Source organism: Trachypithecus francoisi, unplaced genomic scaffold (assembly GCF_009764315.1).
Source record: "Trachypithecus francoisi isolate TF-2019V2 unplaced genomic scaffold, Tfra_2.0 Lachesis_group4, whole genome shotgun sequence".
NCBI classification, from domain to species: Eukaryota; Metazoa; Chordata; class Mammalia; order Primates; family Cercopithecidae; genus Trachypithecus; species Trachypithecus francoisi.
The window spans coordinates 21,235,388-21,260,866 of record NW_022681469.1 but is presented as its reverse complement, the minus strand read 5'-3'; the positions used below and the strand labels follow the sequence as shown (position 1 = coordinate 21,260,866).

The 25,479-nt window shown below is 42.2% G+C and overlaps 1 protein-coding gene across 2 annotated transcripts in view; it reads right to left on the bottom strand.

Annotated features, from left to right (window-relative positions):
• Positions 1 to 25,479, bottom strand: part of DGKI (diacylglycerol kinase iota) — a 312,556-nt gene that overhangs the window by 271,018 nt on the left and 16,059 nt on the right. For both annotated transcript variants that reach the window (XM_033193175.1, XM_033193176.1), the window contains exons 3-4: positions 6,275 to 6,349; positions 4,527 to 4,583 (exon numbers count right to left, since the gene is read on the bottom strand). The gene's annotated coding sequence lies outside the window, so the exon portion shown is untranslated. The remainder of the gene's footprint in view (positions 1 to 4,526; positions 4,584 to 6,274; positions 6,350 to 25,479) is intronic.

Here is a 25,479-nt window from a genome sequence, read left to right as displayed (position 1 = left end):
AATTCTTAATTTTTAATTAAGAATATCAAATGGGTTATAGTCAGTGAGTCATGAGTTTCATCTTCAAAATGTCCTTTTAGACTAAGAGCTCCTAAACATTTTGAGAGAAATGAATACCTTTGTAAATGCATTCGGTCAGCGGATATCCATCAATCACATACTCTGTGTTTTGGTGCAATTAATTTAGGACAAAATCTATGAGTGATCTCCCAAAATTTACACTAAAGAAGGGAGACATTCTTTAGACAAGCAAACAGTAGTATGCATAAATTATTACGGTATACAAAGTGCCCTGAAAAGAAAGAACAAGATACTTTGATAAAAAAACAATATACTATGTATTTAAAGGTGGTTGTTAAGGAAGACCTCTGCAAAAGACTGGGGTTTGTGTCCCCTCAAAATTTGTATGTTGAAATCCTAAACCCCCATGCAATGGTAATAGGAGGTGAGGTGTTTGATAGGTGATCAAGTAATGAGGATAAACTCTTCATGGATGCAATCAGGATCCTTATAAAAGAGGCAACAGAAAACTCTCTCACCCTCTTTCCTCCACATGAGAACACAATGAGAAGGTGGCAGTCTGCAACCCCAAAGAGGGCGCTCACTAGCCTGGGACCATGCTGGTACATTGATCTTGGACTTCCAGCCTGCAGAACTGTGAGAAATAATTTTTGTTGCTTATAAGCCACCCAGTCTATGGTATTTCATTACAACAGCCTGAACAGACTAAGACAGTGTCTGAGGGGGATGATATTTGGATTGAGGCCTAACTGTAAGAAACAGTCAAGCAAAGAGATTTTCAGTACAGCAATGAAATACACACATATCCAAAGGTGGGGAATATCTTGGTGTGTGCCTCTCAGAAAGAAAGTCTATATGGGAGCTGGAGGAGGCTGGAAAGGCAGGCAGGGGCCAGACGACGTGGGCCTTTTCATGCCAAGACAGAGGGTTTGCTTTCGCTCTAAGAGTTATGGAAACCACTGGAGGGTTTTAAGCCGGGGAAAATTATATTAGGTTGGTTCAAAAGTAATTGCGGTTTTTGTCATTACTTTCAATTACTTTGGCACCAACCTCATAATCTAATTTTCATTTTGAAAGATTACTTCTTTAAATCATGGGTGGACTGAAAATGAAACTGAAGAGTCATGAAGAAGCTATTGCATTGGCCAAAGGGGAGAGGTCACAGTACCTTAGTTTAAGGTGCTGATAACAGAATTGGAGATAATTGGGTGGATTTGAAATATATTTTATAAATAAAATTGAAAGGATGGGCAAATGAATTAGATGTGGGGAGTCTATGAGAGAAGGAATAAACATGACCCCCCAGTTTTCTCAACTGAGAAGCCAGATCAACAGCCACCTCATTTCCTGAGGTGCATAGGATTTTCTTAAATCATTTTTATGGTAATGGGAATAGTCTAGTGTTTGATGTATTATATTTTAGATGACTGTGATACATTCAAAAGACATGCCAAGTGGAACTCCAAGAAAGGCAGACTGGAAATGTAAAGTTAGGAGTTGTCAGCCCACATGGTATTTGAAGCCATGAGACCGGATGAGCTCTTCTAACAGGAGTGGGCAGAGAGAAGAGAACACAGACAAGAACTAAGCTCAGAGGAATTTGCAGAGGTTGGGGGAGTAAGCAATGAAAAAGAATAGAAAGGGCTAGCCAATGAAGCAAGAAGAAAATTAGGAAAGGGTGATATGGGAAGCCAAGAGAGGAGAGCATTCCAAGAAGGAAGGAATATGTAGTATCTTGAATATTTTTGAGAAGAAAGAACAGAAAAATAAATAACACCTAATACATTTAGCATATAGGAGATCATAGGCAAACTGAAAGCAGCAGCAATTTCAGTAAATGGATAGAGTAGACATCAAATTAGAACAGGTTACAATGACTAGAAAGTGACGTACTGAAAATAATTTATATAGTTAACACTTTCTGGAAGCTTGGCAGTGACTACAAAACTGAGAACTAGAGCAGTAGGTAAGACACAGTTGGTGGCTAAGGAGTGTTTTTGGTTTTTTTTTAAAGATAGAAATTATTAGAGTGTGTTTATGCTGGTAGAAATTATCTAGAAATGGAGGGGGGGATGAAAACATATTAAAGGAAGGAATTTCAAGTCCTTGATAAGAAGACAAGGGAGAATATCCAAAACCCTTATGGAAGGTCTAGCTTCAGAGAAGTGGTACAGGCTAATGAAAACCAAAAACATGCTGTATTAGAAAAATTGCACAATTAAAATTGTCTCTCTCTCTTCCCCTGCCTCCACACTGACCTATCGATAGAGAGAGATACATACTGGAGGGCAGAAAGCTAAAGGTAGGTATATGAATCCCCAGGCTGGAAAGTCATAAACTCCATCTTAACATGAAACTATCTCTTCCAGTTTCCTAAATAAAGCACCTCCTTCATTTGAGTTATCACTGAGTTATCTTCTGGCCCACGCTGTCTGCACTCTGGGTGACACTAAGACACCACAGCCCTATCATTCTCTCCTGCCCTCCTCACCCTGCGCATGGCCCACAACCTTCCTATTGCTGCTGTGCTGCACAAACACAGTGGGAGAAGACAATCGATGAGGACAACTATGTTTTACTCTTTCTACAACTTCCATCCCAACCTACTCTCTTTCCACATTTTTTCTCATCCCTTTGCTTTGTCACTAACAATTAGAGCATTCATATTCATGTTGTCTTTTTTCATCAACTGTCTTTAAATGTTTGTAATTCTCAGATATCTCCTATCCCCACTCTCCAGTTCATCTATTCCCACAGCTTTTATTACTGTGTAAATATGCTGATGACTCACAATGCCTGGCCTCCAGCCCAGTCTTCCTCATAAGCTCCAAACTCATATACCCACTCAACCTTCTATTGGGCATCTCCAGTTGAGGACAACAGGGACTCCTCACACTTCATAGTTCTACAACTAAAGTCATTACCTCCCAACCCCATCCTCACGTCAACTCTTTTTCATACGTCTAATCAGTTTTTCGGTTTTTTTGTTTTGTTTTGTTTTGTTTTGTTTTGTTTTGTTTTGTTGTGTGTGTGTGTATCTACCAACATTATTCTTAGTTCATGTCACCATGATTTCTTGCCTAGATTACTAGCATGGCTTCTAAAAGTTGCCTGTATGCCTCCAACTCTTGAACTGCATGGTATCTCCTCCACACTGCAGCCTGAACAATATTTGGCTTAAAGCAGTTTAATGCTCACCTCCCAACTATCCTGATGATAAAACACTCAACTTGCAGCATGGCTTACAGGAACCTTCACGATCCAGCTCTTGCTATCTCAGATCTCATGTCTTACTCAGTACAGTCTCCCATTTGGATTTGCATGCACTTCCTTTTATCCAGAAGGCTCTCACCACTCACCTCCTAACCACCCTCCTCTCAGCTAACTCAGCTCCTCAGGAGAAGCCCCTTCGCTGACCCCTTTCCTCTCTTTCCTATTTGTTACTACACAGAGCTGATTGGAGGAGTAGACCATCCAGGAAGGTTTCCAAGGAGTAAATCTGTAAGTGGAACTGAACCTCATCTCCCTGAGAAAATACGTTGATCAGAAATCATCTTTACTGGACTTTGTGCTCAGGAGGATATCGTATAAGATGGTAGTGTTTAGGAAGCAGTGAGTGACTGCTGGGCAGGCGAAACTACATTCTAGGAGGACAGGTTCTGTTCATTGCGGGCTTTTGTTTCGCTGATTGGGGAGTACAATTTTGAGCCTGGAGCTAAACTGTCCAGAATAACACAGGAAGGCTGAGAACCCTCCCTGCCTTCTCCATCTTTGCCTGAACTGTGCTCACTGTCTCCCCTAAATAAAATGTGAACAAATACGTGCTGTCTCTTCTTGTCATACCTCTGCTTCCCACTAAACACATCAGTAACAACTCTTCATTCAAATTTCCTCTTTACCTGTTTATCTTCACGACCAGACTGGAGGGTCAGAGACCAAGAACTGAATATAGTTCTAGCTTATGATGTATTTATTCATTTACTTAACAAACGAAAACACCAAGATTTAGAGAGCTTAGGTGAGATGCCCAAGATCACACAGCATCAAGGCTGGTTTTAAAAGCGGACCATCTGACTCCAGGGTTTATAGGAATAACCAGTTACTGTGCTGCCCCATGAGTCGCTTATACCCACTCCAGATTGGAAAATGCACGTAAAATCAACCAGAAGACATGGTGACAGAGCGAGACTCTGTCTCAAAATACACAAATAAAGTCTATTTCTTTCTTACCCCTTCAGTTCTATCACTACCGCCTTCCTCTAGTCTCTGGTTCATTCAGTAAGACCTTAACTCCCCAGTACATTTTATGAGACTAAAGTCCAGTGTGCACATGTTGAAAAGACTTGGAGATTTTATTGGTTGTATTTATGGATATGTTAACAAAAAATTGGCGTGCAATGGAGAGAGATAGAATTTATTTTTTATTCTCTGGTGAATATCTATGAAGCCACTGAATCAATGAGAAATCGAAAGTGATACTTGAAATCAAGCTCTGAAATACTCACTTCTCTTGGTGACCTTGAGCCTCCTTCTCGAAATGTTGGTTTACATCTGAAATTAATCTGTCATTCAAAAAGAAAAGTATATTATATTAGAGATAAGCATCAGCCTAGACTGAATTACCTGGAAAAAAAAAACAGTGACAGATATTGAGACTGAAAAGCAAAACCTTCAAAGAACAAGGAACAATACTCTTCTTAGTCTTTTGAAATCATCGCATTAGATAATCAACAGAGATCCCAGGTGGTTCTACATCTCCAACCCCTTTCCTTCATTCTCAAGAATGAAATCTAAGTATCTTTAAACAATAATGCTCTTACACAACAAATATGAGAAACTGAGATAAGAAAGAGCCAGAGGAAAGATATCGGCAGATGAAACTATCCAGCTGGGTTTCTGATTGTAAAAATAGAAAATATAAACTTGAGATTTTTTTTTGTATTATGATGACTATTCAAAGACAAGGGAGTTACTCTTTTTTTTTTTTTTTTTTTTTTTTTTTTGAGATGGAGTCTCATTCTGTCACCCAGGCTGGAGTGCAGTGGTGCGATCTCAGCTCACTGCAACCTCCGCCTCCTGGATTCAAGCGATTCTCGCGATTCTCCTGCCTCAGCCTCCTGAGCAGCTGGGACTACAGGTGCGTGCCACCACATCTGGCTAATTTTTTGTATTTTTAGTAGAGACGGGGTTTCACCATGTTAGCCAGGATGGTCTCCATCTCCTGACCTCGTGATCTGCTCGCCTCGGCCTCCAAAGTGCTGGGATTACAGGCATGAGCCACGGTGCCCAGCCCAGAGTTATTCTTTATAAAAGGATTCAGCATTGCTTTTCTTTTAGATGTGGAGGTCTCCTAGTAGGCACATTGACATCTTGGTTAGCTACTCCATAAAGTGAAAGGAGCAAAAGAATGAAGGCAGAGATGAGTAAGTGAAGTTGGGGCAGAAAAGAAAATATTAAGATAACATGTTGGTAGTCATTGCCACAAGACATCAGCTAGGCTCAACTGGTCGTGTCAGTGAAACTAAATGAATGTCATGGGGGACTAAAATATTTCAATGCTTTTACCCATGACAGCTCAAGAACATAGATAATACACAGAGAAACACACATAAAAATGGAGTAGGAAGTGTGAAAGGAAAAAGGATGACAGGCAACTCACTACTGGAGCCTCTTCCATCCCCTAAATAACAAACAAATGGACTTTGCCGAATCCACTTATTCTGGAGGTACAACACCACCAGGATGTCACTTCCAGTCCCACCCACACATTTGAGCAGCAACAGGAGGAGCACTGCCCAGCAGACTGAGAGCCGGCTTCCAGCTTGGCTCACTCCCTTGCAGGCAATTTGAGAAGAAGTAAACCACACAAGTCAGATATATGTGAACAACAATTATAAAAAGTTTATAGAACTTCCCCCTTCTTAAACAACTTGTGGAAGAGCCTATGGGTGAATAGTAATGCTTGAACTGAGATGACATAATAAGAGAATCAGTGCACACCAGGCTTTTCCATCTAACTGTTATTCCATTTCCCGAGTCAACGTAAAATGATATCAAATTACACTTCAGCAAACAAGAGAGTGAATGATCCTAAAACATTGTCTTTCCATTGTTAATCTGGCAATAATGTTGGACTTCCAGCTTTTTTTTAAGGGCACTGTTTTCAAAAAGTTGCAACTAGAAAGTTACACTGGGCCTCCGAAGACCAAATACTTGCAATGTAACAAAACTGCAGCAGGGGGCGCGCTCTTACCTTTTCTAGCTGCTCAATGCAGGCGGTGTGGACGACGATTTTACAGACTGCACACTTCCTCCTGAGAGCTGATTTCTATAACATTCAATTCAAAAGACAAGAAAGAAATGTTAACAGTCTGTTCTGAAGAGTTCCCTAGTATTAAAGTGGGCATATATAATATATACATAAATACAGCAAATATTGTAATTATTTCTATTACAAAGCAAATTTAAAACTTCATCTTAAATATTAAATAAAATTTATCAGCAGTCTCTCCACTCACCAAATAACTCCATATCTGCATGACTTAGGGTGGGCTAGATTGTCTCTTCAAATAATAATAATAGCTCGAATATTTTGAGCATATAATAAGAACCAGCTCTTTATTCTGTCATTTCTAAGTTTCAGCACCTTACAACGTAGGCATTATTCTCTTCCATTTTAAAATATTTTCTACATTATCACTCAAGTAGCTAAGGGGCAAGACCAACATCCAAACTTAGATCTAAGTTGAAAACAGGCATTCTTTCCCTATTGCAAAAGTGTCTAGATTTCCAGGGGCCAGGCATTTTAGGCTTCTATCCCAGGCATGAGTCTAGACTAAGTTACTTGGGTTTCTGCCCAAATCTTCCAGAAGGAAAAGAAGGCAAGTTCAGCTTTTACACCCAGGAAACAATAATAAGAATAGCAACAAAAGCAGGAAAAGCTGCTAAAAGGAATATAGTATTTGCTATGTGCTCTTATAAGCACTTCACAAATGGTAGTTCACCTAACCCTCACAATCCTATAAAACAGGTTCTATTCTTAATTCCATTTTACTGATGAGAAAACTGCCCAAGGTCAGCGAATTCAGGCACAGCAGGGCCAGGTGGTCTGGCTTCAGAGCTCATGCTTATAAGCATTACACAAGTTGGCCTCTCTGACAGTCAATACTAGTTTAAAATTATAATATAATAAAATTTTTTAAAGTTTATCTTTTTCTCTTATGATGAAAAATGGACTGTATGGAGAGAGATGAATGAGCGGAATCTACATTTCATGACTGCCAGTGTTGTGCACGATCTAAGATAGGAAAGTTCAGCCCTCTCTACAAAGGACAGACTGGAAGGAGGATTTGCATGAATAATTTCTGTGTTTGAGCCTATAAGTAACGTACTGTAACTAAGCCTATCTATCAAATGGTCTATCAAAGCATCCAAGTGTGAAAGGCCCTGAGTTACTGTCCTTAAGGAAGATACTCTTAGAGATTGCTGGCAACCTCCCCCTTCCTAGGAGTGGTTTCCCTGCTGAGGTATAATTTTTGAGTCAATTGTGTCAGGTAGGTGAGAAGAAATAAAGTATTGCTGCAGCCAGAGGAGACTCCAGTCTCCTGGAAGAGCTGCAAACCACCACCTTGGAGGGGTAGGATCAGGAAAGAAACTGCAGCCTCATAGGTCTTGGACAGCTGAATTCATTCAACATGGAGTATTTACACATTATCAGCCACCTACAAAGAAGCTAAAACACTGCAGTACCACTGCCATGAAACTTGTAGAAGAAATCCACTGACTGAGATGCCTTTACTCTGCTTGCGGATGCCTTTATCATCTCGGATTTCCTCTTCCTGAGGGAAGAACATGGTGTAGCACATGAAATAAGTTTGACAATTGCTTTTGCACATAACAATGATAAAAGAAACCAAAGCATCTAGCTATACTACTGAACAGTGTCTTATTCTACTACTAAAAAAGAAAAGAAGAAGAGAAAAAGAAGGAGGGGGAGGAACAACAACAAAACATGAAACAGTAATTGTAGTAGCACAGCAGTAGCAATCAAAAGAACAATCAGAAAATTCTATTTTGCTCTACAGGGTAGAGCACCCATAAGCAAATGATGGTTTCCCTTCTGTTTCCTATGGATATCCCAGTGCCAATCACTGCTTTGGCACCACCTGCAGAAAACGCATGGGGCATTTGAGTCACATTGCTAATCAGAGTTACAGTGACACTAAGGAAACTGGAGTTGATTCCAGTCTATTCATTTCCCATGAAACTCCTAGCAAATTACTTTGTGGATAAGCAAAGCAATATTACCGCAGGTAGGCAACCACTTACGGGCTGTGATTTAAGGATGCCTGAAAAGCCTCCCTCCTTGGCAATAACTCCGTCCTAGTCTAGCTTCATGCTTGACATTATGCTCTGCATTAAGTTCTATGGAGTTCCAGGGATTTCTTAGGCTCCTACAAAAGTCACTGAGGATGGGAGGAGGGAACGGAGAAAACTCAGGAAGCCTCATGCAGTCAATGAAATGGAATGCCTCCTCCTTTCTTTGTTTTACAAATCAAGATTCTGAGTCAAAATATCTTTTGAACAAGGGATCTGGGCTAGAGGAATTTGAGAACCAGTGAGTTAAGATATGTTATCTCTCAGCTTTCTGGAACATCATGTAAATGCACTAACATTCATATGGAATAACTGAAGTGCAATGTTCTGCAGATGATAATATATGGAGTTGAGTGCTGTGAGTTATAAAACTGATTTTACCTGAACTATATTGGATTTTAAAAGATCCTCTTAAAATATATTACATACTTATGTGCCTTTTGAGGCAGAATATATAGACCATATTCTAAATTTTTCTTCATAAAGACTACAACATGATGCACTGTACTACACAGAACAGTCATTTTTCTCTTTCCCGTCCTTCTGTTTGGGTAGAGCTCCTTTTGCGTCAGTGTCGCTGTCTTTTGTTGCTCTCAATTTCCTAAATGGCAGCTTCTTAACAGCTTTTAATCTGAGAAATCAGATAATTACAGTTTACAATCATATGTAAAATTAAGTAAATAAATTCTGAGTAAAGGTCCAAGGCCTTTTGCCATAGTAGCAAAGTAAATAGATTTGTAGTTCCTTAATTGATGGAAACTGTTTTAGCAAATCTGAAATTTTGACCACTGACTTTGTGGCGTATGACTACGTTTCAAATGGTTAAAGTTATTTGAAGTAGCTGGATAATAAGCTTCTGAACAGAAATTGCCCAAAACACATAGAATTTTGTGCTTAGTTAAGTTGCAATTTTTTATTTTGAAGTTCCCAGCTATATACAAAGGTAAGATGCAGGAATCTGGACATTCTAAACACTATAAATATTCACTTTTCCCCAAATAACTTATATGAGCAAGTGCTTCCTTCTCTATGAAAGGTGATAAATTAAACCAAGAAAAGTCACTTAAAAGCATTCAGTAGGGGCTGGGTGTGGTGGCTCACGCCTGTAATCCCAGCACTTTGGGAGGCCGAGGCAGGCGGAACACGAGGTCAGGAGATCTAGACCATCCTGGGTAACATGGTGAAACCCTGTCTCTACTAAAAATACAAAAAAATTAGCCAGGCGTGGTGGTGGGCGCCTGTAGTACTAGCTACTTGGGAGGCTGAGGCAGGAGAATGGTGTGAACCCAGGAGGTGGAGCTTGCAGTGAGCCAAGATCGTGCCACTGCACTCCAGCCTGGGTGACAGAGTGAGACTCGGTCTCAAAAAAGAAGCATTCAGTAGGTAAGCTCTTATTCCTCACATTGGGACATAGTTGTTACAGAACCTAGCACAAAAACGTAATTTAAACAAATAAATATTGCCTAGAACATGAAACATGTTTAAAAATTAAAATTATGTAAAAAACAGTAATTTGCTCTCATCAATGAATTTAAAGGCCAATTGAGCTTACTGCCTTAAATATCAAATAGCACCTAAGCACCTTTACTAAGGGTTCCCTGATTTTGCTGGTGTTAATATTCAAAAGAAACTTATTTGTAGGTGTGTGGTACAGGGTGGGCAGAGCGGGGAACATATCTGTTTAAACTAAGACACTATGGAACACAGTATAGATCACATTCCATTATATTACGCTGTTCTAATAAAAACATGAGCAACATTTACTTAAATAATAACACAATAAAACATATGCTCGGTTTTAGGATGGTGGGCAGGATCTCACCAGTAGCCACACAGTGGTTATAAGAGAAAACACATCCTACATATTTCCCATGTTGCAGGCGCTGCTGGCACTCAAAGTAGTGACAGCTCTCCACCAATCTTCAGCTCATAGCAGGCATGAGAGAAAAACCATCACAGCTTTAGACCACTGGAGCAGGGAATGGGGACTGAGGAGGACAGAGGGATCAGTGGCAGGCAGTGGTAGAGAGTATACAATTGTCCCTAATAAAGAGATTAACATTGAATCCTATCCCACCCAACTACATCCCTTACCTAAGTGCCTGATCTATAAGTACCAAGAAAGCTGTTTTTTTTTTTTTTCTTCCTTTGAGCAAGATGTGTGATTTCTGCTAAGTAACATTGAATATCTGGTGGGAGTTGAGAGAGTTTGATAGAGAAAAAGAGGAAAGGAAGGAAGGGAAAGATGATGAAAAATAAAGATGAAGAAGAGAGAAGGGGAAAAGATGGGAAAGGGTAGAAGAGAAGAGGGAGGAGAGGGGAGGAAAGGAGAAGGCGGTGGGTCCTTCAGGGCCTGGGGTTATCTACTTTCACAGACCTATGATTTATAAAAGGATTGGGGCCTTTTTGCTGTCCAAGGTAAGTAAAATTAAATATCTGTCATTCCCAATTGTCAGAAGTTTGACACCCAAGAAGCAGGTACAACAAGGCTGGCTGTCCGTTTCTGAATAAGGCACACGGTAAGCCTTATTTCTCCTTGCAGTGGGGCCAACTGCACTGCCTGCTGACCACATAGCTTCTGCTGCAGTCCTAAGATCTCCCACTGCGCTTGCCCACCTCTACAGGTGGAATCATCAGAGACGGGACATGGGGAAGGCAGTGGGAAAAGAGCAACCCACATGGCAACCTGTTCTTAGTCTCCCCATCTCAGAAGAGCTCAGAGACCAGAGGCTGCTGCAGGACCAAAAACACCAGGGCAAAGTCTGAGCTTATGACACCTTACTCCAGAATTCCCGGACCTAATGCAAGGAATCACCAGCTATGAGGCCACAGTGAGCAAAGGGATGACAGCCAGGAAAGGGGCTTCAGACAGAAACCAACAATACTGTGAGTGTATAAGGGGGCAGATGGGGACATGCTGGGGAAAGGGCCAGAGTAGGGCCACATGGTGAGAAGCCAGGAAGAAGGACAGAGGAGGTGGCTGGGCAGGGCCTATCCCCAGATGCCTCCCAGCTTTCTCCCCCATGCTTTCTCTACCCCTTAGCCTCCTAGATGGGAAGATTCACCCTGAGGACTAGAAATAGAGGGAAGGCTGAAAATCAGGCAAAGGGAAAACTGCAAGAGAGGCCAGGGGAATGCTCTCCTCCTCCCCCTTCTCCTTCCCTTTTAGAACACAAAGCCCACTCCACAGCAGCACTTTGGAGATGGGTAGGAAGGAGGGGCCATGCAGCCCTGGCAGGGCTGTCCTTTCCTCCTCTTAAATGGTGGGGCTAATGGAATGCTTAGGAAAGCGGAGGGGAGGAGCCGTCCTAAGCTCTTAGCATGTCAGGAATCTGGGGTCCTTTCAACAGGCATTGCCTCTCTGGCAACATACACAAGAACATTGTTGCTGTATAATCCAAGGTAAATGAAAACAAGAGTTCTTTGATTTATTTAAAAACCTAATTAGAAGAAATGACAAGCATACCTGGCAAGTTCTACTTCTCTGGGGAGTCTGGGATGCAATCTATAAATTGGCATTAGGAAAAATGAAGAATGACATTATCTGAAAGTTCCATTAATATGATTTCAGGGCCAAAGCCTGACCTCCACTATCACTCATGCAGTCTTCCCTTTTTCTTCAAGAGAATATAGAATATTTTGGACAAGCCAGGAGGGTGGCCAGCTGAAGTTCCAGCACACTCCTTTTATCCTCAGTATATCATTCATTCTGTCTATGACAACATGATCTCATGATTCCACACCAACGAGCAAAGATGCCACATGTCCGGAAGAGTCTGTGACCCGAGTGGAAACTCAGACCTCTCTTTAGAGGTTCAATTGCAGAGAGACCTCACTCCATGTTAAAAGGTCCTAGCCCAGACCTGCCTAGTGCTGGCCCATGTTGGAAGGCAGGCCTTCATTTTTGCAAGACCCCATGGGTTTGTGCAACGTGATCTGTGGACAGACAAGGACCTGGTAAGGGCTGAAACCTTCTGAGACAGCCCCCAACAATCAACACCCTTGATAAGGGATGATGCCAAAAGTACCTCAGAATATCTGGAAGAAAAGCAGCAGGAACAACAAGAAGTTGGGTTGGAGACTCTTACAAAGGATACATCAAAATACTCATGCAATGCTCAGATATACACCAATACTCCTGAATCTGTAGATGCCAGGTATCTGGAATCATGACGGTTTGAGGTATCCTACAGAAGAGAAGTTTCCATATGGCTGAAACAATCTGTTACTGCTGACTTTTCCAGAATCTATTTATGGAAATTTAGTTCACCAATTATTTTCACCATCACTATGTGTATAAGACTATGTGAGTGCTGTACAGGATATAAACAGAAGGAAGCTTCTGTCCTTGGAAGAGCTGGCAAGCTACTTCAGGAGACAAGAGGGACTTGGAAGAAAAGGCTATTAACAGGCGAGAGCCACACATGGCTACATGCTCAACAACAGCTCAGACAAGAAAAGCCATCATCTAGAGGAGGGCAAAGTCTGAGGCTGAACCAGTAAAAAGGGTCTAGCAAAGAATGCAAATTCTTGAATTTAGGCTTAAAATGCATACATTCAAAAAAAATCAAAGGCATTCCAGCAGGAAAAAGATCCAAAGTCTCGTTATGTAGTAGGCACCGATGCCTCCGAAAAGGCATGGAGACCTGCTTTGGCATGTCCACTGCGGGACAATTCCTGGGCTCCTGGGTGTCTATGTACAGGAGTCACTGGGCTCAAGGCTGGTGGTTGAGTGTGGAGGTTTGAACGGTGTGTCTGGGGGTTGCCAGCAGGTAGAGTAGGATGCCCTCAAACCTGGGAAGCAGGTACACTGGCTGTGTTAAGAAGCCAGAGGAGCCGTCTCATGAGGAGCTGCAAGAGAAGGGGAAACAGAACTACTCCCCAGAAACCACGGGGTTCAAAATTACAGCTACAGAGAGGTGGAGATTTCTCTGTGTGTTTCCATGCTGCTATATTCCAGCACCGAGAACACTGCCTGACACAGTTATTCTGAAAGGAAAAGGGAAGGGAAGAAAGGAGAAAGGACTTCTGGCATAGGGCTGTCTCCCCACTTAACCCCTCAACCAGCCCCAGGTCTGAAAAATTGCTGGCTTTAGGAAACATAAGGAGACAAAACCCCCACCAGGACATAGACATTCTCGCAATGAGCAATTCCAAAAGCAACAGTAATGAGGCACCTTCAAAGTTTTTGAGGAATGGAAGCCTTCTGCCCACAATAGGGAAAAAATAGTGCAGCCAGGTGCAATGACTCACACCTGTCATCCCAGCACTTTAGGAGGCCGAGGTGGGAAGATTACATGAGGCCGGGAGTTCGAGACCAGCCTGGAGACTGAGGCATGAGAATCACTTGAACCTGGGAGGTGGAGGTGGCAGTGAACTGAGATTGTGCCACTGCACTCCAGCCTTGGTGACAGAGCAAGACTGTCTCAAAAAAAAAAAAAAAAAAAAAAAAAAAAGAAAAAGAGAGCATAGAGGCCGCATGACAATCATAGCTGAACAACTATAATATTTTTGTGAGCACAAATCAGGTATCTTCTGAGGACCCACAGGACTCTCTGATGGAAGGGCTATTTTGCAGAAGACTGAGGTCTAACACAGACTGCGTAGAGTTAAAAACAGTTGCATCTGTATTACTGTGGCTCATGTGATGCCACCTGTGTCTACAAGTTAGTTAAACCTTGGAATATTTATTTGGGAACAGTTGCAGGAGTGGAGAGAAAACAGACAGAACCAGGGATTATAGACATGAGCCACTGTGCCCAGCCCTGAAAAACTGTTTTGATCTCATAGAACTTATATTCTCCTGCGAGAGATGGACAACAAACAAGAGAGATAAGTATAGTATATAATATATTGACAGAAATAAGTACTGAAAAGAAAAACTAAAGAGAGAAAGGGAGGTAAGAAATATCAGGAGTAGGAGAAAATTGAAGTTGTAGACAGGTTGGCCAGGGAAGGTTTCACTGAACATTTTGACAAACACCCAAAGGAAGCGAGAGAGTTCACCACGTGGATATCTGAGGGAGAAGCACTCTAGGCAAAGGGCACAGCCAGTGCGAAGCTCAGAGGCATGAAGATGTCTGGATGCTAAGGAGTGGCAGGGGCCAGAGCGGGGAAGTGGAGATGAGGCCAGATGATAATAGCAGGCCAGATCATGGTGTGTTTCAGGTCGTGGTTAAGACACTGGCCTTTTTTTTTTTTTTTTTTTTTTTCCTGAAAGAGAATAAGAAATTCAAAGGCCACAGTGATAATTTCCCATATGAGGTGATGAGGGCCTGAACTGAAGTGACAAGAATGGAACAAAAAGGAAAGGCAGAGACGCACGACTGATTGACAGCACACAGCCCTCTTCCTAGCCCCACATTGGCCTCCCCGAAGGTCAGCATGAATTCCTCATACTTCGTCCTTAAGTCTTTCAGTAGAATCATCAGCAGCTCCGGAGGGCTTCAAACCTACCCCTTGGTCAGCTTTGTTGTTCATGTGTATGCTGGGCTGACTGCACACCTGACAGTCTCATGCTGTGTTATGGTCGGAATTGCCTCTCGAGTGCCGCAGGAAAACTCACTTGATGCTCTTCGAACAGTGTGTTTTGTTCTGTTCTGAGGAGCACATTATCACAAGCACTCTGCATATGAAGTGTTTATGTTTATGTTCTTAGCACCTCCCCCAAGTAACCTCAGATGTGCAGGGAGGTTCTAGATGCTGGGCTGAACCCCACCTAGGCAGGGTCAATTCCATGACCTCCGGAGAGACCTACTGGGAGAAAGAAGAGCAGTGCCTGTGTGTTGTTGTTTGAACCTGAAATAAAAAGTTGTCTATTTCCCACATAGCTATTGTATTTTATATTTTTCATCTGTAGAGAAAGAAAACCAAAATCTTACAGCAGAAAGCCAAGGGGAAAAAAAGGACTTCATGAGCTGAATATAAGAACTAGAAAGACACACAAAAAACCTTTCCTCTTCCTGAGAAGCAGCCAATCAGAGCTCACAGGAGAAACAATTTGGTAAGAACCAAATTGCTAGGACTGCGTTAATTCAAAGTTAAAGTTGATGACTGGTTGTAAAGAATAATACACCCATCGTGTTTTGAGCACTGCATTAAGATTGGTAAAACCTACAGTCAAAACAGTATAGGATTCTTTTTAAGGGAGGAAAAAGGTACATGTCTGTATCTGAACAGTTTGCCCTTGTACCAAATCACACTCTTAAATGGTTAAATGTGACTTATGTTAGTGGATGTAATACTTCTTTTTAATGAGAAGAAAGTCATAGGCACAAAGTTTCTCTGACAGGCTTCAATAGAAAGCTACAGCAAGCCTGTGGTCCCTGATACTCAGGAGACTGAGGCAGGAGGATCACTTGAGCCCAGGAGTTTGAGGCTGCAGTGAGCCAGGATCATATCACTGCATTCCAACCTGGGTGACACGACAGGATTCTGTCTCTAAAACAAACATACAAACAAAAAAATCAGAAAGCTATGACATGAATCTTAGGAGAAGTCTACACCTTGGAATCCATTTGGGTGACTATTGCATACTGCTACCATCTTTTGGAAATCTCCTTACAATTCAGGCACAGTTATTGAGATATAAAACAAATATTGCAGCTAGTCTTTATAACAAGCATGGTGAAGGGCCCGATAAGTTTGGGTTTGCACAAGTCTAAGGAAATGATACTAATAAACTGATGCCCTCAGAGATGCCAGGTGGAGAGTCATGGGGAATGATACTCAGTGTGCCCCTCCATCTAGATTACCATGCAGCTCAGGTATTCCTTCTGCCTCCTCCCTCATGGTCATGATACATTAAAAAGTGTTCCAGCCTAATGAACTTGAAGAAATCCTTAAAAATCTATAATTCTATTTCTCACCCTGGCCCTCTTTTTACCCAAGGATACTTCATATTTCATCATTCTTTTTTTTTTTTTTTTTGAGGCGGAGTCTCGCTCTGTCGCCCGGACTGGAGTGCAGTGGCCGGATCTCAGCTCACTGCAAGCTCCGCCTCCCGGGTTCACGCCATTCTCCTGCCTCAGCCTCCCGAGTAGCTGGGACTACAGGCGCCCGCCACTTCGCCCGGCTAGTTTTTGTATTTTTAGTAGAGATGGGGTTTCACCGTGTTAGCCAGGATGGTCTCGATCTCCTGACCTCGTGATCCGCCCGTCTCGGCCTCCCAAAGTGCTGGGATTACAGGCTTGAGCCACCGCGCCCGGCCCATCATTCTTATTATTGAAGTGCACTGTACTTTGTTGCCCTCATTTCTTGTTTCTGCTTCTTTAAAATTTGCCTGCTTGTCTTTTCTCTTATTTCTTTTTCCCCATTTGTTTTTCTATGCTTCTCAGCTTAGAAGTCAGTACACAACCACGGCAAGTCACTAATTTCAACTCATCACGCAATCTTCCTAGTTTTCGCTCTTTATAGGTGCTTTTGTGGCTGTTCCTTGTCATATTTTTACATGTTCTTCAAGGTTATTATTTGTGCCAGCAGGTCAAAGTTGCCACGTGTCTTATAGTAGAGTAATTGAAGGGTGGATGTGCATGCAAATATGGATATAAAGATAATCACAGGTACACAGACACTAATAAGTAGAAATTCATACCATTAGAGCCCTACACACATACACACCCATGTGCATTCACAAATTTCAAGCAGACAGACTTGAGTGAAGATGGGCTACGCATATTACAGAAGTCACAGCAAAAACAAGTTAATAAAAAATGGTGTTTGTATGTCTTGGTGGCTTTCTCTAGTTCTGAGGTAGCAAATCATGGGTACAGCAGAGATTTGAGCCTCAGCATAAACTAGGAAATCCCAAACACTTTGCCTTTTCAGTCCTTGCTGGTGTGATAGGACCATAAACACAATCTTACTTGTATTATGAATCCTGACATGTTTCTGTTATCAGTTTCCTTTGTGGAAATAGAATTTTTTTTTAAAGTTCACAGTTTAATATTTCTAACCAATAATCTAGAGACATTTGCTTTGATATGGAATGTTATATTTCTAGTTAAGAAGCTGTGGTAAGTTAGTTATCCTTTCACTGCCATTTTTCACATTCCAGGCGATTTGGTGACATAATTAAGGCAGTCTTCCAGCCAATCTAGTCCCAGAAGACCCACAGACATCTCAGTGATTGTTTACTCAACACTGTACCTCCAATTGGTAATGTTTTCACTGACACATACACACCCGCCTATATCATTTTTTAATGAGGACATCATACCCACAGAGATTTGCCAGGAGGCTAGTTGTGTAATATACACATTACCCACACTGTAAACACAGCTCTCTTCTGCCATGCCAAGTAGGTACACTTTCCCCACTTTACAGTTAAGGGAACTGAGACCCTCTGAGACTGTGCCACTTGCCCAAGAAAGACTAGTTAAGAGTGGAAGTGAAGTCCTTCTAACCCAAAGCCATCTCTATGTGTTACAACTTACTGTGTTTCTCTTTTCTTTGCTAGTGGTAGACTGAGGGACCAAGACTGATGAAGACAGATAAGAAATATGATATTTAACGAGACTGCCCTTTCATATGATCTGTTCTCATGAGATCCCTAGGGGAGCTGACTAATGACAACCACACCATGACCCTCTGTGCCAAGATGGCAAAAAGCAGTCTCTGTTCTCCACGAGAATGAAATAAAATGTGCTGCAAAAGGTATGGCACTGGCTAAACAGGGCATAAAACCCTACACAAGACAGCTACCTGCATGTGTTAAATCTCCCTCTAAAGAGCCTTAAAAATGAGGCAGGAATTCATACGTCCTGGATTGTAAATATAACAATACTTAAACGGCAGGGTTGATCTGGTGACAGGTGTCTGTGTGTGTATGTGTCTCTCTCTCAACAAGCACCTCATTGAACTCATTCATTCATTCAATGTTAAGTCACACAGGGTAACTATTCAGTGTAGTCACTTATCCTCAGTGTGGAGAATACCGGAGAGGACAACAAGGTCAGAGTCCCTGAGCTAAATGGAGCTTACGCTCTAGTGTTGGAGACAGATAAATAAGCGAACAATTTTTAAAAATATGATAGCTAGTAAGTGGTGTGTGCTATAAAAGGTTGACAGAATGGGGAAGGAACAGAGGGGAGACACAGCCTGACTGTCAGCTGGGCTAGTTGTTTCACCTCACAAGCTCAGTCCTCAACTTTCAACGAGGAAACTGAGGTAGCAGGTGATTCTAAGACTCTCCAAACCTAGTACTCTCGGCTCTCTCTTTGGGTTCAGTTTCTTGGAACCACTATTATTCAAGGAGGAAAGATTATAGTGGACAGTATTTATTGAGTCCTTATGATTTGCCAGCCTGCTGTTATATATGCATTAACTCATTTAATTTTCACAACAACCACAAGAAGCAGTATTATCCCATTTTCCAGATGTAAAACTTAGGCTTAAAGAGGTTAAAATGGGCCGGGCGTGGTGGCTTATGTCTGTAATCCCAGCACTTTGGGAGGCCGAGGCAGGTGGATCACAAGGTCAGGAGATCGAGACCATCTTGGCTAACACAGTGAAACCCCGTTTCTATTAAAAAATACAGAAAATTAGCCAGGCATGGTGGCGGGTGCCTGTAGTCCCAGCTACTCGGGAGACTGAGGCAGGAGAATGGCATGAACCTGGGAGGTGGAGCTTGCAGTGAGCCAAGATCGAGCCACCGCACTCCAGCCTGGGCTCCAGACTGAGACTCTGTCTCAAAAAAAAAAAAAAAAAAAGAGGTTAAAACAAGGACCAGTGTCACACAACTCAAAGCCTGGAAATCAAGATTCAAAGCCAGGTCATTTGATGCCAAAGCTCACACGTTTCATCAACACATCACCTGCACCTCCTTTAATGAAGGCATCAATGTAGGATTTTCCATTTCCTCGTGTTTTTAAAGCATCACCTTCTGAATATCTACCTCGTCAATGAGGCAGGAAACAACAAGAAGCTCCTAACAAACAGAGACAATACCAACTTTGGAGGCCAGTCATGGTTTTGGAGTAACCGATAATGCAAATAATGGTTCCATCAAGATTGAGTGCCTCTGAGCAACAGGAACACTGAGTAAACCCTAGTGCTGTGGGTCCCTGCCCCAGGAAAATACTGCAAGAAGAGAAACCATTTCTGTACACCTGAGCATTGCCTAGGTAACATGTAAACCTTATGCTAAATCAGATGCAAATTATTTTTATTACTAGGTGACAGGACCATACAATATCCAATAACAACAGAACTGCTTCACAGAAACACACACCCTTACACAAACACACAAATGCAGCCTCAATCTACAATTGTCATGACAGAAGAGATGACAATTATTCTCAGAGGTTCAAACTCTAAGAATAAAATAAGACACAAGCATTTTGGCTTAATGAAAGTTTAGTATAAAGGCAAAAGAACTGTACAAAGATAGAAAAAAGCCATAAAGTTCTGGAAAGTGAGTAAGCCTCTGTGACTCTTTTTTTCTTTTATCTTTAGGTGGAAGTGAACAGCCCAATAAGACCACTTCAAAATATTGTTGTTATGGATCAGAGACGAGTATGAGTCCTAGGAAAACTGCAAAGCATTGTGTGAGCATTTCTCAAATACTTTTTCGCTGACTACTAAGATCCTACAAAATGGCAATGGGTGTTCTGTGGGAAAATTAATGGGTTCCACAATCCTCCCATTCCCTCAAAAAAAAAGTAGGAAATCCTGCATACCTTACGTCTTTCGCTGAGCTTCACAGGACCTATTTATGTATTAAATTCATTCCGTGTTTTTGAAATGTATGGTCACGAGCTCCTTTTAATGTATAATGCCATATATTGTTTTCATTTGAGTTTAGTGTTCTCCAGAATACAATTTTGGGGAAAAATAAAATGGGCTGTGCAAATAGACAATGGTACTATTGATCCAGGGTCACCTAGAAGTGACAGAATCCTAAAGATCCCTTGGCTTCATAGCCTACACATACTGTCACTATCTCCATTACATGAAGTGAGAAGTATCAGCACTAGATTCCCCTTTAATACACAGACAGCACTTGGTACCAAAGAATAATTATAACAATCCCCATGACAGTTGTCATAGTAACAATGGGTAACATGTCCTGAGGGTCTACCATGTGCCAGACACTGTTCTAAGTGTGCACATGGACGATCTCATGGAAATGCTGAGCTCTCAGGCTGGACACCTAAAGGACGACATTACTTCCACTGCTGAGAGCACCCCACTCTCTCCCTCTCTCATATCCACTGACTAGGGACTCAGTAGCAGAGAGAGTGTCAGTGAAAATTCTTTTCTTATTTTTGTTGATGGCTACACTTTCCATGAGTCATCTTGATTCATTAGATCCTCAATATCCTAATAGTGAAAAAGGCCCCTGGCAGAGAATGGCTGGCACCCAAACAACTCAAGAGAGCTGGTTTTGCCTCCTGGGCTTTATTGCCACACACGTGGTTCCCTCTGACAGCCTGCACCCAGCTCAGCCAAACTGCCATCTGGGGTGCAGATCATGAGTCTGCTGTGCCAGACAACTGCCATTTGAGGCTAACAGAGCAGGAGCAACATGCAGGCAGATCTTGATGCATTCTAAGTTCATGCTGGCGCTTTGTGGTACACACCAGCTAGACCCGAATACACAGATGGCCAGAAAGTCCCCAGTAATGCATATCAGGCTCTGATTCTCTCATCTTCTCACCCACACACACAGATGCATGGGAACCAGCATTTTCACAAGCTGCTGCCTGGTGCTCATTCTTCCTGAGATGAAACAGACAAGGTGTAACTGGACTCAGAGTCATTTTCATTTTTAAACAGCAGAAAGCTAAAAGTTTCCTTCCAATAGGGCAGAGAGCTATGACCCTTGTACTCTGCTTGAAAGTTTCTTCCAAGAATCTAATGACATGACCAGCATTCCTGTGAGTGCATGCTGTGATACCCCATTACAGACAGTGATGAGGCTTCTGATTCACCAATAAGAAGACACAGCTTGTGAGATGGGATCACAGAATGGGTTACTTTGATTTGTCCCACTCAGTTGTTCCCAGTCATGACTTGGTAAGAATATGGATGCTACACACAGTAGCAAAATGACAGGTGAAGGTGTAAGAGTCTTAGTGTTGGGATAGACAGAATCATCCCAAATGTAAGGCCTTGTTAAGCCAAAGTCCAACCAAATCTGCAATTAGCTTGCTCAACTCCATGACATTGAACCATAGTAAGTACAGAAGAGGAGGACAATGAATACAAACATTTGTTAACTGATTTTATCCCTCTACTGATTCTGAGAGGTAGATTTAATCACCACTATTTTACAGAGGAAACTGAAGCTTAGACAGGCAGGGCAGAACTTGCATTTTTATCTAGATCTTTTTGTCTCTGGATCTGTGAAGCTCTTGCCCTACAATCCTCCAACTCTTATATCACATGGCCTCTCTAACACAATTCATTCACTTTCTCAATAAAACTGTATTTGGCAAATTGCAAGCAACATTAGAAGGAATCTTAGCATTAAGGCCGGGTGTCACAGGTGGGGTTAAGCCATTTTCACCAAACATTATCTACAAGGAAAAGACTAAAGCAAAATACAAGAACAAAACAATAACAAAAGCAAAGCAGCACCTATTAGCTGGTCCACGAAAAGAGGGTGACATGAGCACATTTAAAAATAGAGAAGATATATCTGGTAACAGCATCCTGAAGTATGACAGTTCCATTTTTCCTCTTACACAACCTACATGCTCACTCACCTCACCATCTACCTACTCTGTTTCCCACAGCTCTCAGCTTCTGACACCAACCTGCCTGTCTGCTCACTTACACCACAACCACATACCACTCAACCGAAACACTCAAGACTGCTGTAGACGCACCTGTATGCATACGTGTCCATGAGCCTATGTAATGGTGATATCTGCTTGGTTAGATAAGGTAACTCGACTTATAGAATGGCTGTTATATTAGCTTCCTAGCACTGCCCTAAGAAAGCAAAGAATTGGCCGGGCACGGTGGCTCAAGCCTGTAATCCCAGCACTTTGGGAGGCCGAGACGGGAGGATCACAAGGTCAGGAGATCAAGACCATCCTGGCTAACACGGTGAAACCCCGTCTCTACTAAAAATACAAAAAAAAAAAACTAGCCGGGTGAGGTGGCAGCGCCTGTAGTCCCAGCTACTCGGGAGGCTGAGGCAGGAGAATGGCATGAACCCGGGAGGCGGAGCTTGCAGTGAGCTGAGATCCGGCCACTGCACTCCAGCCTGGGTGACAGAGCGAGACTCCGTCTCAAAGAAAAAAAAAAAAAAGGAAGCAAAGAATTCATGAAGCTCTGGATAGTGAGTAAGCCTCTCTGACTCTTTTTTATCTTTAGGTAGAAGTGAACGGCCCTGTATGACCACCCCAAAAGGTTGTTGTTACAGTTCAGAGATGATGAGTATGAGTCCTAGGAAAACTGCAAACATTGTGTGAGCATTTCTCATATACTTTTCCACTGACTACTAAGATCCCACAAAACGGCAATGGGTGTTCTGTGGGGAACCCAAACTGGGTAGCTTAAAACAACAGAAGTGTATTCTGTCACAATCCTAGAGGCTAGAAATCCAAAATCAAGGTTTCAACAAAGTTGAGCACCCTTTTCAGGGCTTGGAGGGAGAATGAATTTCATGCCTGTCTCTTAGCTTCTGAGGAGAGTCACAATCCTCAGAGGGCCTCGGCTTGCAGCTGCATCACTCTAATTCCTGCCCCTGTCACCACATGGCCTTCTTCTCTGTGTATCTCTGTGTGTCCTCTCTTATAAGGACACATGTCATGCTGGATTAGGGCCCACCCTACTCCAGTATGAACTCATCCTAATTAATTACATCTGCAACAACCCTATGTCCAAATCAAGTTATATTCTGACGTACTGAAGTCCTGAGGCGTCAGGACTTCAACATACCTTTTGGAGTACACTATTTAGCCCATCACAGCCACTACACACCAGGTGTGAGAACCAGGCCGCGGTTTTCAGTCCTGACACTGTTTCTGAAGTGGATCACTGTCTCTCTACCCTGACTGTGAACACAATCATCTGTAGATCTGGTTGTTTGTTTTTGACATCAAGCTCAGTCCCACTCCCCAGAGATCCTGATGCGGTATATTCAGAATGGGAACCAACACTTCAAAGGTAAGATTAAAAGGTAAAATGGCATAATTGACTATCATGCTCATCCACAAATAAGAATCACTGTGGTCCATCTCAGTAGCAATACTTCCAATCAGGAAACCAAGGCAAAAAGAGGCAAAGTGATATGTTCCAACTTTACTCAGTACATAAATGGCACAGCAGGTTTTCAAACCCAGGTCAGTGAAACACAAAGTCTATTTCCTTCTGACCGCCCATGCTACCCATCTGTGCCTATTCAGGTCTGTATGACCACAGTGGGTGTACAATTTGCATATCAAAGTAGGCAAATTTCTTTCAAGTCTGAGTAGGTGCACACTGGTATGGACTCCACGGATTATTACCAGAGGGGGTGAACTTCTTTAAGTACAAATATTTGGCTAAACATGTTTGCATAGCCTAGCCCCAGAGCATGAGAACAGTTTCTACCTGGCTGTGCCCGCTAAATGGTGAGGCACTAGGGACTCAACCCAGCTCACAAACACTGGCAGAATAAATGAGTGAATAAATGAATAAATGTACATAAAAATAAATGTCACCAAACGACAGTGATTCTGGCTGGAATTTTATTTCAGGTTTCCCATGCCCATAAGCAGGTTGGGAAACAGTGATCTTTCTACTTCAATTTCATTTCTTTTGCATCCTTTTATTTTATCTAGACCAGAAAAAGAAACAGTTGCTAATTTGGGAACCATTGCCAATTTGGGAACAAATTTAATTCCATTAAGTATCTGCTCACAGGTATTCTACAGTATTAAATGTTGCCACCAGAGAACTGTAGAACAGGAAAGGTCACGTGGTTTAGCCCTGAAGCTTGGGAACAAACTCTCCTACAGCTGTTCTAGGGTTTTGGAAGTCACTGCCTTGCTTTGCTTTCAGTACCCTCCAATATCAGTCCCCAAATATCAATCCACATGGCAGCAGGAGGTCCCGGCTTTGCAGAACAGTTTTAGTTTTACATAGATCATTATTAACAGCAGCCACTTTCACCCTCAAAAGTGTCTTGGTTTAGACAATGTATTATATAGTCACACTTCCTAAGCCCACAAGTATTTATAATATGCACTCCAAGTTTTGGTTTAAAAAACCTATTTCTATTTTTCTCTGACACATGCTCATGCATGGCTCACGATTGCCACCTCCTTGGTACACAGCTTGCCCCACCTCTGAGTTTGCTCATGTTCCTCTTCCCTGCCCGAAATGCTCTCCTTCTTCAAACTCACGTATGTAAATCTTACCTATCTTTCAAAACTGAGCTCAAACCCCATTTCCATGAAGCTGCCTCTGTCTGCTTCAACCCACACTGACTTCTTCCTTCTCTTAACTTCTACTTGTGATATTTGCTTTGCTAAAATAGGAAAGGAGTGAAAGGTACATCGTAGATGATGGATTCACTCCTCCCCTGAGCACTCTGCCTGTATTTTGTTTAGCAGCCTGCAGGTAGTACCTGGTTATGGTAATTTAGTCCCAGCCCCAACAGGTAGGCTTTCTTCAAAGGTGGTTCATTAAAAGAAATTAGAATATAAATACATGATCTGTTTATGCATACTTCCCCCCCCCCCCCAAAAAAAAAAACTGTTGTTCTTTTTTTTTTTTTTTTTTGAGACGGAGTCTCGCTCTGACGCCTCAGGACTTCAGTACGTCAGAATATAACTTGATTTGGACATAGGGTTGTTGCAGATGTAATTAATTAGGATGAGTTCATACTGGAGTAGGGTGGGCCCTAATCCAGCATGACATGTGTCCTTATAAGAGAGGACACACAGAGATACACAGAGAAGAAGGCCATGTGGTGACAGGGGCAGGAATTAGAGTGATGCAGCTGCAAGCCGAGGCCCTCTGAGGATTGTGACTCTCCTCAGAAGCTAAGAGACAGGCATGAAATTCATTCTCCCTCCAAGCCCTGAAAAGGGTGCTCAACTTTGTTGAAACCTTGATTTTGGATTTCTAACCTCTAGGATTGTG